Source organism: Tursiops truncatus, chromosome 19 (genome assembly GCF_011762595.2).
Source record: "Tursiops truncatus isolate mTurTru1 chromosome 19, mTurTru1.mat.Y, whole genome shotgun sequence".
NCBI lineage: Eukaryota > Metazoa > Chordata > Mammalia > Artiodactyla > Delphinidae > Tursiops > Tursiops truncatus.
In genome coordinates, this window is record NC_047052.1 from 23,279,080 (window position 1) to 23,291,656 (window position 12,577).

The following is a 12,577-nucleotide window of genomic DNA, read 5'->3' on the forward strand; positions in this document are numbered from 1 at the left end:
AAATCCTACACATTCTTCAGAGTGTAGCTCCTGTGTCACCTCCACCAGAGGTCACAGGCTTGGTTAGGGTGTCACATTGTGTTCCTAACTCTTGGTACAGTTGCCATCTGGCAAATTACCTGCCCGTACTTGTTTTCCCCACTAGATCATTAGCTTCTCTGGGATAACAATTGTGTTTTATTAATCTTTGTAACCTCTCTACCTAATTATATATATCCCATAGTATATGTTCAATGAGCCTTTGCTCATTTTTTTAACCACATGCTAAATATTCTAAATGCAATTATCTTAATTTATTCATTTGAAGAAAAGAAATATCTCAGTACCAACCCAATGGAGATGTGAATATAACGTAAGCTTCAGAGAGGTTTTTTTAAAAACAGGAGCCAGAGACAGAGGTAAGCAGTAACGCTAGTATTCAAATAGAGGTCTGTGTGAGTTCAAAGCCTGTACCATTGACCATTTTCTTCTACCCTTTCTGGAAATGACACACTGCATGATTTAAGTTTAATATATTTATATATATATAATTTTAAGTCTTCTTTTTAAAATATTGAAAACAGTCCTCGCTACACTCCTCTGAGATCTCATTTGCCTACCTCTGAATTAGGTACATAGCTGCTATTCTGCATGCCTGCAAAGTTCAGTGACTTGTCCAGGGGTCAAGTGAACAAGCCAGACAGAGCAGTTTGAGAGAAGATGAGTGCATGTGAATCAGTCGAATCGCACCCCCCATCTCTTCCTCCACCTGGAAAAACACTGTCTTCATATAAGCATGACCCTAATAGCACGCAGGGATGTGTGAGAGCCCCAGGTCGCATCCCCCTCTTTCCTCGCATATCCGCAGGTCCTGATGTTCAGTGTACTCAGGCCCTGTGGGCCGAGTCTGGTTACTCTCACGCCGCTCCCTCAGACCCCACATGCTGCGACCCAGCTGCCTCCACCTGCTTTGGATGTTTGCTGAGCCTTGCACTGTCTTCTTAAGTGCCTAGCAGGCAACCGCCGGTAGAGGCACATGGAAATTATTTTCTAAACTCATCCACCTGCATTAAGTTATATTAAAACTTCAGTCTTAGAGGGGGAGAAAAATACATTTAAGCATTTATAATCCAGCAGACAACCCTCATTACACATCCCAATCTATTTTACATGTTGTATTTCCTACATTTGCTCCAAGTATAAGGGTTTCTACATTGCTCTGTCCAATAATTGAGTCAGATTGATCAGTTAATTAACAATGGCAAACATTTACTATGAGACAGATTAAATGAATTGTGCAAGCAAGTTCCCCTTCTTAATATTATGGGTTCATAATAAATACATAACCGAGCCTATCTCCTATGACATTGTTTTGGCTTAATGAACCAATATCTGCCGTGACTCTGAAAATTCTATAAAATTCAAACTAATGTGTAAACAAGTTCTAGTATTTTTATTTTGTGAACATAAAAGCCCATAGTTAACTCTTAGAAGTATTTAGAAAACAATATTTGCCACAACACAGTCTGTGTATTCATTTGTACACCCCGAAGGCAAGGTCTACAAAATGCCTAATATTTACTTGCATGTCATATTTGTTTGTATGCGTGCATGTTTGAATATTTGCATTTTTGCAGAGCAACAAGCAATGAATAAATAATATGTAACATATAAATAAGTATACACATAATGTTCCATATTTTAAAAATAAATAAAAAATAATGAATGGCAAGTTAATATAAACATATGATGATATAGAAGGGAATCCAAACTGCTAACGTGATATTTGAGCAAACATCTGCGTGAATTGAGGAATATGGGCCATGGAACTATTTGGAGAAATATTCCTCATGGTGAACAGTGAAATAAATAAAGATGGAGATAGATATTTGGGAGAGGGCAAGAAAGAGTCTGAAATAATATTCTTTAATTTTCTCTAACATTTAAGGTAATGGAATTGCCATTTAGGTCATTTAGTGTGTAGAGGGGAGAAGTCTCATACTATTTAGAAGTATGTGTAATTACCTGCTCTCCTCTTCCCATCCTCTCCCCATCCCCTGACATAGAAAGAGGACAAACATTATTCTGGACTGCTTTAGTGCTGGTGGGTTTAACCAAGTGAGAAGATCTTGGTTGGTCTTTGACAGAGCAGAAGGACTGTGGCTAGAATTGAGTCTGTGTCCATTTCTAAAGCATCTAGGCCAATGCAAATATTGAATTCTGCCAGAGGTCATGAACATAGACCCAGCAGGACTATATTATGGAATTCAACTCCTGCTGAATTTTATTACTTTCACTTGTTCTGTAGAGTTGCATATAATGCATGATGTCTATCAATTCAACATACAGTTGGCCCTTGAGAAATGTGAATTGGAACTGCATGGGTCCACTTACAAACAAATTTTTTTTAATAGTGAATACTGAAGTACTACCAGGTCTGTGGTTGGCTGACTCCACGGATATGGAGGAACCGTGGATCTAGAGGGCCAACCATAGGTTATACATGCATTAGCCCCCGTGTTGATCAAGGGTCAACTGTATAATCGTGTTTTGTTTTAATGAACATACCTTTAATTGCTTTTAAGTAAAGTGAGTTTCAGTATTATTGATTGTCTACTACACTGGGTAAATAGTGTCCCTCCAAAACTCATGTCCTTTTCCAAACCTCAGAGTGCGACCTTATTTTGAAATAGGGTTTTTGCACATACAGTTTAGTTAAGATGAGGTCACACTGGAGTAGGATGGGCCTTTAATCCAACAAGACTGTTTTCCTTATAAGAAGAGTAAAAGAGACACAAGCACATGTGTCGGTGTGGAGTCAGAGATTAGAGTTACGTAGGTGCAAGCCAAGGAACGCTAAGGAGTGTCAGCAGCTGCTGGAAGCTAGGAGAGAGGCATGGGACAGATTCTCCTCCTGACACCTGAAGAAGGAACCAAACTTACCAACACCTTGATTTTGAACTTCTTTCCTTCTGAACTGTGAAAGAATGTGTTTCTGTTGTGTTACGCCACCCACATCTGTGGTACTTCGTTACAGTAGCACTAAGAAACAAATACATCTATCTGTTATTGCCAGGTCTTAGGCTAGCTGCTTTCACTAGGACTATTTCATTTGATATGTTGTCCCCACCCATGTCCAACAGCATTAAGTTATATATATGCTATTTATTTAACAAATGTTGGGCACCTACCATAGTCTTGGCAATCAGCTGGGTGTTAGGAATAGAGGTGTGAATGAGAGATATGAAGTAATGCCCTTATGGAGACTGATTATACAGTAAAGTTTACCCATTCCTGTTACATACTGTAGACTGTTTGCAGGGCTTTTGACCTTGGAATGTAGAAATGCATAAGACAAGAAAGAGATTGGAAAGAATTATTAAAGCCACACTATAGTATCAGAATTATATATAGTTGTTTCCTATACAAATAAATATAATTAAACTAATAAACCATAACTCAAATATGGTAGGATTCCGATACAAAATTCTATGTCCCTCTCCTTAACAAATTAAAAAAAACTTATTGCAACAAAATGATACTCTCTATTCTGGTCTGGTCTTAGAGGTTATGGCAACATGCTTCTAGGTTTCAGGTTGTTCTTATTTCATCTCATGTGAGTACAAGTTTTAAAAGTAAAAGATAAACATTGGATCTGAGTTGACCTACGTGTACATTGAAAAAAGACCTTATGTCTGCCTTCTCATGATACTGTTTATTTGGAACCTGTGAAGTTAAGATAAATATGGACTCGTGCTTTTGTCTTGTTTATTGTGAAATCCCTGTTCTATTGGACAACATCTGTAATGGGGCAGCTGTGAACTGGCCTGCAGGGCTTGGTCTTTTGTGACTACAACAGTATAAAGACTGGTGGGATACCAAGGCTGTGGCTTTTTGGTGTTAAGGTGATCTGCCTACACATTGAATCTAGTCTGCAGTAACCATATATCCCCTGTGTGGGGAAAGGAGTAAGAGAACTGTATACATGGGTAGCTGCTTGGTCTCTCAGTGAAGGAGATCATGATGCAGCACTGCTTTATTTTCTGTTCCATGTCATCCTAATATCCAATTAGAGAGATTGTGTAAAATTAGTTTTCTGCAGAGATAGGGAGCCGTGTTTGTTCTCCAGACTCCTAGTCTAGTGTGCTTTCCTTTTCTCTGCATACCCTCTTCTGGCCTTCTGGCTACTTCAATAAAGAATTCTTATTTTCAGCCTCACTTTTCTTTCCAACTGTCCTCGGAGCCCTGAGTCTCATAATATCTCTCTGACCTCATCATCACTCTGGTGGGGATTGTCTTATCAAACGACCTTTCGGTGAATTCACTATCAAGACTATCTTAGTTGCAAACTTCATACCGGAAAAAAAATTACTGCTTCAAATTCTTTTTCCTTAAGCTAATGTTATACTGAAGATTTTGTAGTTGCCTTAGTTTATTTTTTCCCCATTAATAATACCACATTTTGCTTTAAGAGCTGCCCTTCTGTAACACACAGCCACTTGGTTAGGAGGAGACTAACTTGCAGTGTAACCCAGTTGACATATCCCATCCCCCATTTTTACTGATTGGTTCCACATTGAGCGCATGGTCCAATTTGGAACAATATTACGTGAGGTAGTGTTTGCTGGTGCTTTAAGAATAGGAGTTGCTCCCCTATTTTGGAGATACTGGAAAGAATGCTATGACTCACCCTAGAACCTGAAATATGGGAACACAAGGCCAGAAATTTTGTTGCTGTATTGTCAACATGCTGCTATACTATGGATAAAATCAATGGAAGAGCTGCAAAGAAAGAAATCAGAAGACCCCTAATTTAAATTAAAACAAGGGTCAGTTATACGAGCCAAAAAGTCAGTTTGCTTATTTACTTGTTTGATCCATTTTGAGTTAAAACTCTTTTGGTTGCAAATGGTATAAACCCTACAGATTAGAACAGAAAACAAGTAAAAACATTAGTTATACTTTCATATTCTTGTTCTCTAAGCTTAGCTAGGTAGGTCTCACGTTCAAATATCATTTACAAGTACTTTCTGTGGTTTTGTTTGAAATAAAAAATACCTGAATAAACTACTTTTGTTCTCAGAATTTTACCAGTGGTTGTTCAATAAACCTTCACAAAAAGAATTGCATTGGTGTATATATTATTTCACTGTCTATAAACACGTCTCTGTATCTTTTGCTTTCTTTTTAAAAAAAAATCAGCTTGGGACTTCCTTGGTGGCGCAGTGGTTAAGAATCTGCCTGCCAATGCAGGAGACACGGGTTCAATCCCTGGTCCAGGAGGATCCCACATGCCACGGAGCAACTAAGCCCGTGCACCACAACTACTGAGCCTGCACTCTAAAGCCCGCGTGCCACAACTACTGAAGCCCATACACCTAGCGCCTGTGCTCCACAATAAGAGAAGCCACCACAATGAGAAGCCCGCGCACCACCACAACTAGAGAAAGCCTGCACACAGCAACGAGGACCAAATAAATAAATAAATAAACCAATGAATTCTTTAAAAAAAAGAAATTAAAATTAAAAAATCAGCTTTATTGAAATATTATTGATATATAACATCGTATAAGTTTAAAGTGTACATGATGATTTGATACATGTATATATTGCAAAATATTTACCACAATAGAATTAGATAATACATGTATCACATCACATAGTTACATTTTTTGTGTGTGTGGTGAGAACATTTAAGATTTCCTATCTTAGTAACTTTCAAGTAAATAATACAATATTGTTAACTATAGTCACCATGCTGAATATTAGATCCCCAGAATGTATTCATCTTCCACCTGGAAGTTTGTACCCTTTAATCAACATCTAATTTCCTCCACCCCCCAGCCCAGAGACAGTCATTTTCTCCAGCTCCAGGATTTCTGTTTGGTTCTTTTTTTATGGTTTCTGTTTCTTTATTAAAGTTCTCATCTTGTTTATTCATTGTTTTCCAGATTTTGTTTAGTTATCTATCTGTGTTCTCTTGTATTTCATTGGCTTTCTTTGAGATAATTAATTTGAATTCTTTGTCAGGATATTAACTGATGTCCGTTGCTTTGGAGTCAGTTAGAACTTTCTTACTTTTCTTTGATAGTGTCATATTTACCTGATTCTTCATGATCTGTATTGCCTTGTGTCGGTGTCTGTGGATTTAATGGAGGAAACATCTGTTTCAGTCTTTACAGACTGGCTTCAGCAGGTAAAGACCGTCTCCTCTCTGTTCCCCAGGATGATGGGATTACTCCCAGGAATCGCAATCATGCTGGTTGGAACTGGTTGTTAGACTGTTATTGGGTCTGCAGTGGGATCCATGGTTGGCTTGTTATCAGGGGCTCAGGGAGTTGGAGATGTTGTCTGATCTCTGGGTGGATAGGACTGCCTGAGTACCTTGTTCAGTAGTTCACTTTTGTATATGGTGTGATGAAGTGTTCTAAGCTCATTCTGTTACATGGAGCTGTCCAGTTTCCCCACCACTACTTGTTGAAGAGATTGTCTTTTACCATTGTATATTCTTGCCTCCTTTGTTGTAGACTAACTGACCATAGAGGTGTAGGCTTATTTCTGGGCTCCCTATTCTGTTCCATTGATCTATGTGTCTGTTTTTGTGCCAGTGTCGTGCTGTTTTGATTACCCAAGCCAGTTCTTCTGGGTTTCCTTTCCATTTTCCTGATGTAATTCCTTCAGTATTTTTTTCAACAGAGACTGTCAGTGTTAAACTTTTTATTCATTGCCTAAAAAGCATTTAATTTTACCCTCACTCTTGTGTAATTGTTTACCTGGGTGCAGAATTCCAAGTGGGAAGTTTGTTTTGCCATTAGCTTGGAAAATAAAAGTCCATTGTATGTTTCCTCATTGAGAAGGCAACTGTTATTTCTAAGTTTTGATTTTTTTAGGTAATCTTAAAAGCAATCAGAAAAGATATGTATTCACCCTTGTCTCTTATATATTTCAGTTTTACCATTGATGTATCTTGCGATGTTTTTTTTTTCTTTAATTCTGATTGGGATCTGTGCTGTTTCTACATATGAAGATTCATATGTTTCATTAGCACAGAAAATTATGGAATTAAGAGCCATTGTACTTAGAATAATGCCTTTTATATCATTCTATTCACTCATCTTGTAATTCTGTTTTAGGTTTATGTTGGACCCTTTCATTCTCTCCTTCAGTTTGTTTAATAATAATTTTTAATTTTCCTTCCCTTTATGTTACTGTCCTATGTTGAGTATAGCTTATTCAAATATATTTTATTCTACTTCTCTTCAGCAGGATCCATTCTGTGGCTTAATTTATGCATTTAAGTTTTACTTTTAATGGCTTATTTGCTTCTTTTCTTTATAGAATTTTTTTTTTGTTTTTATTCTTTCATTTTTAAAAGTTTAAGTCAAACATGCTATTCTATAGTCTCTTTGTTCCTGTTAAAAATAGTTCTATTATCTGATATTCTTGAGATTGTAATCCTCCAATATGTTATGTCTGTTTATCCTCATTTGTGACATATGGTTATCTCATCTGTTTTGTAATAAGAGATTGTGTGCTCATCTATTCAGGGCTTTTTCTGTGAGAACAACCTAACTTTTTAAGAGTGAACTTCAAGTGAGGTTTACATTTGTTTTATCAGAAATCCTAAAATTATTGCCAATCTATGACCATATTTTATGGTAATTTCTTAACTCCTGCATCCTGGACCATATGGGCAGTATACATTTAGCCCGTGTGAAGCATAAGCCCACTCCATTTCTCAAGGGAGAGATGTGGGGTATGTTTGTGTGTGTGTGTCCATATATGTGTGTTTTCCTAGAACCCAAGTGAAAACAGACAAGCTGCTTTGCCACCTCTCTGTATGTTAGACGTATTCCCCAAAATTTCACTAAGTGAAGCAATTGAAATTTCTCAGCATTATGTGTAGACTTAGTTACAATTTCTTCAGACTTCCTGGTCCAGAACTTTGTCATCTTTCCTGCCACTTTCCTCTCCTCCTCTCCTCTCCCTCTTCCTCTTTTTTCTTTTTTTTTTTTCTTCTTCTCCTCCTCCTCCTCCTCCTCTTCCTTCTTCTTCTTCTTCCTCTGATAGCCTACTCCCTCCAAGGGTGACCACTATGCTAATTCCTATTGTTAATGCTGTTATTTCATCTTCACTTCATACCTCCTAAAGATTTATTTTGTTGTTGAACTATATGTATTCACATTTTTTATCATTGCTGCATATCATTTAACTTGTCTAAGGATTTATTTCTAGAGGGATTAAGGTTAACTTAGTCGGCCATATTTCTATGCTGTTGATTTGATACACTATTTTTCATTTAATCCTCTACAAAATCTTATGGGATAGGTAAATTGTCCCCACTTGAATCCTCAGTTTTTCAGTCTAAAAATAAACGTGATAGTTTCTCTAAGTATCACAACTAGAAAGTGGCAGATTTGAGACTGGGGCTCTAATCCATCAGACCACAGTGTTCAGGCTTTTACTCATATATCACAATGTCTCCAACTGGAATGGACCAGAATTATAGGCACAGATTATTAGGTTATAAACCTAGTAATCTCTATGGACCTTTCCAGGATTATATGATGCAAATGAGGACACTGCTACCCAGTAAGGAGAAATTATCTACCCCATGTTCAAAATCTATTAGTTTTAGAACAGAATCAAATGGATTTCTTTTTATTCAAAGTGCTGTGATCCCTTTCCCCACCCCCCTGCCACACACACACACATCTTATTTGCAGTTGACAAAGAATGGATTTGTATGAAATACAATTTAGACACTAGAGATTTATGCCACCTGCCTCTGCAGAGTCTCATGAGAAGGATTGAAAGGCATCATCACAAGTGCATGTTTCAGCTCTCAGATGTCAACACTTGAAACTCCCAACAGACAACATAGGGGAAATTACAGGCAAGAGATGTCCTTTCTTGGAAGGTACCCATTCTGTGTCATTCCAAAAGGCCTTAAAAATATCTCTGGGTGCGGTTGGAAATATCAGTAAAAAGAGACTGGCAGTGTAGAAATTGAAAATAATAGTGTAGGCACAATACACAACCTCAAAATGTGTGGCTCATGCTTTTCTGAGAAAAACAAATGTACTTTTACTTTACTATGCATGGACCTATTATTCATGGTGAACACAGAGAGTCTTAGTAAAAGCTCATGAACAAAAATTGAACAGTGTCTAAACTAGATATGCTAAAGTTTTGGAAAAACAATGCAGTCAAATAGAATGTTCCTTAATAATAACATATATATTAATAATACTTTTTTATAAAAATCCCACTTATTTTATTATGATTTTATTGGAACAGAAATTTTAAAAATTGTAACTTTGTCACTTAATCCCTAAAATGATCCAATCGGGGGCAGAGTAGAGATTTATAGCTGTATTTCTCAGATGAAGGAACTGAAGTTTATAGAGGTTAGCATAATCTCATATAGATAGCGATTGAGCCACGTCTGGAATCCAGGATTTTTAACTACCTCCTGCACAAACTGATTCTCAATTCACAAATTCTGTGTTCCAGCGGACCCACAGGAAGTCTCACATCTGCTAGACTACACACCCATACACCCCCCCCACACACACACAAAATTCATTTATTTATTCATTCATTCATTTATTCACTCAACAAATGATTGTTGAATGCCTACTATATGTCAGATTGCTAGGTAAGTTACATATATTTGACATATATTATTCAATCCTTACTACCAATCTGAAAGTTACTGTTCATATTCTCATTCTGCTTAGGGGAAAACTGGAGTCAGAGAGTATTGAGTTTCCATCACAGAGCTAGAAACAGTGATGATTCCAGATGATGCCCTAGAAAGGTAGACATTTTGAGATGTACTCCCACTCCCTTGTAGAGAAGTTGCTTGGATTAAATGATGCAATGTGTGTTGAAGCTTCTTGTTATCATTACATCATATTTCTAAAGTGGTTCCCAGAGCTCATGGCCGCACACAGGCCAGTATATACTCATAGGAAGTTCATCTTCCCTATATTCCATTAGCAGCCTGACATAATCATGCCATGGTCAAACTAAAACAGATTACATAACTTCTGCTTAACTAGCAAATTTTATTTAGGACATTCTGGCAAGTTTTAGACATGGGTCATCCGAGAAACAGTAGTTGCTTTCAAGGTGCTTCTTGTGTAGTGAAAGTGATAGAGAGGTACGGCAATATTAGAAGGACGGGAAGACAGTGAGTCAGCAACTATGCTTTATTCCTTCATGATTCTATCGAGCCTCTGCCACCATGCCCCAACCTAGCAGACAGTCAATAAATGCTTTGTAAATGATTGAATGGATAAATGCATTGCATACAGACCAAATTTGGATTCTTTTTTTTTTTTACATCTTTGGTGAATTGCTAATGGATTCGATGGTCTTAAGTAAATTATATTTTATCTTCATTCATCAAATGAGGTTTTGAAAATAGTTGGTTTCTAATATCTTGCACAGTTTTAGCTTTTGCATTTCCCTTTTGTCCTAGATTTCTGTGCTTCAGCAATATCAGCTCTCTCAAGTTCTCAAATATGCAAAACTCTATCTCATCACAAAGAGTTTCCTTTGCCTGAATATTCGTTGGCCTTTTAGAACTCATTTGTATTAGCAGGGTATTTCTTCTGATGCCTATAGAGAAGAGTACTTTTCCTCGCATTTTCTAGCTTCTAGAGGCTGCTTGCACTCCTTTGCTCATGGCTCTCTTCCCTTATCAAAGCCAGCAATCTCACCACTGTGCTTCCATCAGTCTTCACATTGCCTTTTCTTCTGCTTCTGTCATCTTATGGCTTTCTCTCCCTCTGCTTTTATTGTCACATTGCCTCTTCTGACTCCAACCTTTCTGCCTCTTATAAGAACTCTTCTGAGTACATTGCACGCATCTTGATAATCCAGGAAAATCACCCACTCTCAAGATCTTTAATTTAATTGTATTGGCAGAGTCATCTCTGCCAAGTATAGCAACATATTTACAGGTCGAGGAATTAGTATGTGACCACTTATGGGGCCATTATTCAGTGTACCACTCCATCCTTAACTACTTCCCTTCTTCATGTTAACTCCTGATCATTTTATAGATCTCAGCCAAGGTGTCACATCAGAGAAGACGCTTTCCCTCACCTCTAGTGTCAGAGATATTGTCACGTATTCTTATAAAACTCTCTTTCTCTCATGTATAACGCTGCGTACTTTTTTATATATTAACATGTGTGAATACTTGACCAAATATCTTTCCCTCTTTGGACTTTAAGCTTCAGGAGATCAATGAATGTGTTTCGTTTTATTCACTGCAAATTCCATGCACAGTGTGCCTGGGACATGATAGATACTCATTAAATATTCCTTCTTTGAATGAGCAAGCCATGAACACCTGCACTCTGACTTTTTAGGAAGGTCTCATTCCCACTCTCCCAGGTTTCAGTGGCACCAAAAATCCATCCATAAGCCCTTATCTAATTGTATAAAGGCATACTCTGTTTTATTGTGCTTCGCTTTACTGTGCTTTAAAGATATTGCGGGGTTCTTTTTGTTTTTTACAAATTGAAGGTTTGTGGCAACGATGCTAGTGTGTTGATCCATTTTTGTAACGGCATTTGCTCATTTCATGTCTCTGTGTCACCTTTTGGTAATTCTCACAATATTTCAAGCTTTTTCATTATTATTATGTTTTTTATGGTGATCTGTGATCAGTGATCTTTGATGTTACTATTGCAAAAAGATTACTAATCGCTGAAGGCTCAGATGATGCTTAGCATTTTTTAGCAATAAAGTATTTTTAAATTAAGGTATGTACATTTTTTAGATATAATTCACACTTAACAGATTACAGTATAGTGTAAACATAACTTTTATATACACTGAGAAACCAAAAAATTTGTGACTCGCTTTATTGCAGTATTCACTTTATTTGTGGAACCAAACCTGTAATATCTCCATGGTATTCCTGTATCAAGAACTTATCAGTTCATTTCATTAAGATATGTAGTTGTTCCGCTCCACATTTTCATTAAAAACATATTAACCAAGAACCCATTAAATTATTCTTCTAAAACTTTAATTTACCCTCTGTATAGACATGAATTAAGTGAGTTAGATTAAATAAATACAGCTTCTAGCTATGGTATCTAAGTCTACAACATTAAAAATGCACATTATTCTATCTTAGCTTTTAAAAAACACGCGCTGCTTTTTACTTCTAGTTGTCCTTCTCTTTTTCCTTCTATGTGATGATGGCTGCAGCAAGTTGGGAAACAGATTCCTATAAGCATTATGCATTATTTAGTGTGAATTTACATACTGTTCTAAGTGCTTTACAAGTGTCCTATAAATACAGGGAATTATTTGACTGACTAGGCAGAGAGGAAAAGCAAGTTTGGAAAAGGAATTTGCGGGAAGATACAGACTCCATTTCTAAAATGCAACATTTCTTCCCTTGTCCTCTTATAATTACAAATTCTATTCTTTGTACATTGATTTGAACATTCTAAATGGATTAAAATTGTGCATCACAATCCACTTTATAAATATTAGGTGTTTTATATCACTATAATATTTTATACTAGATATTTCACAAAAGGTTGTAGATTGCCAAAACTCTCAC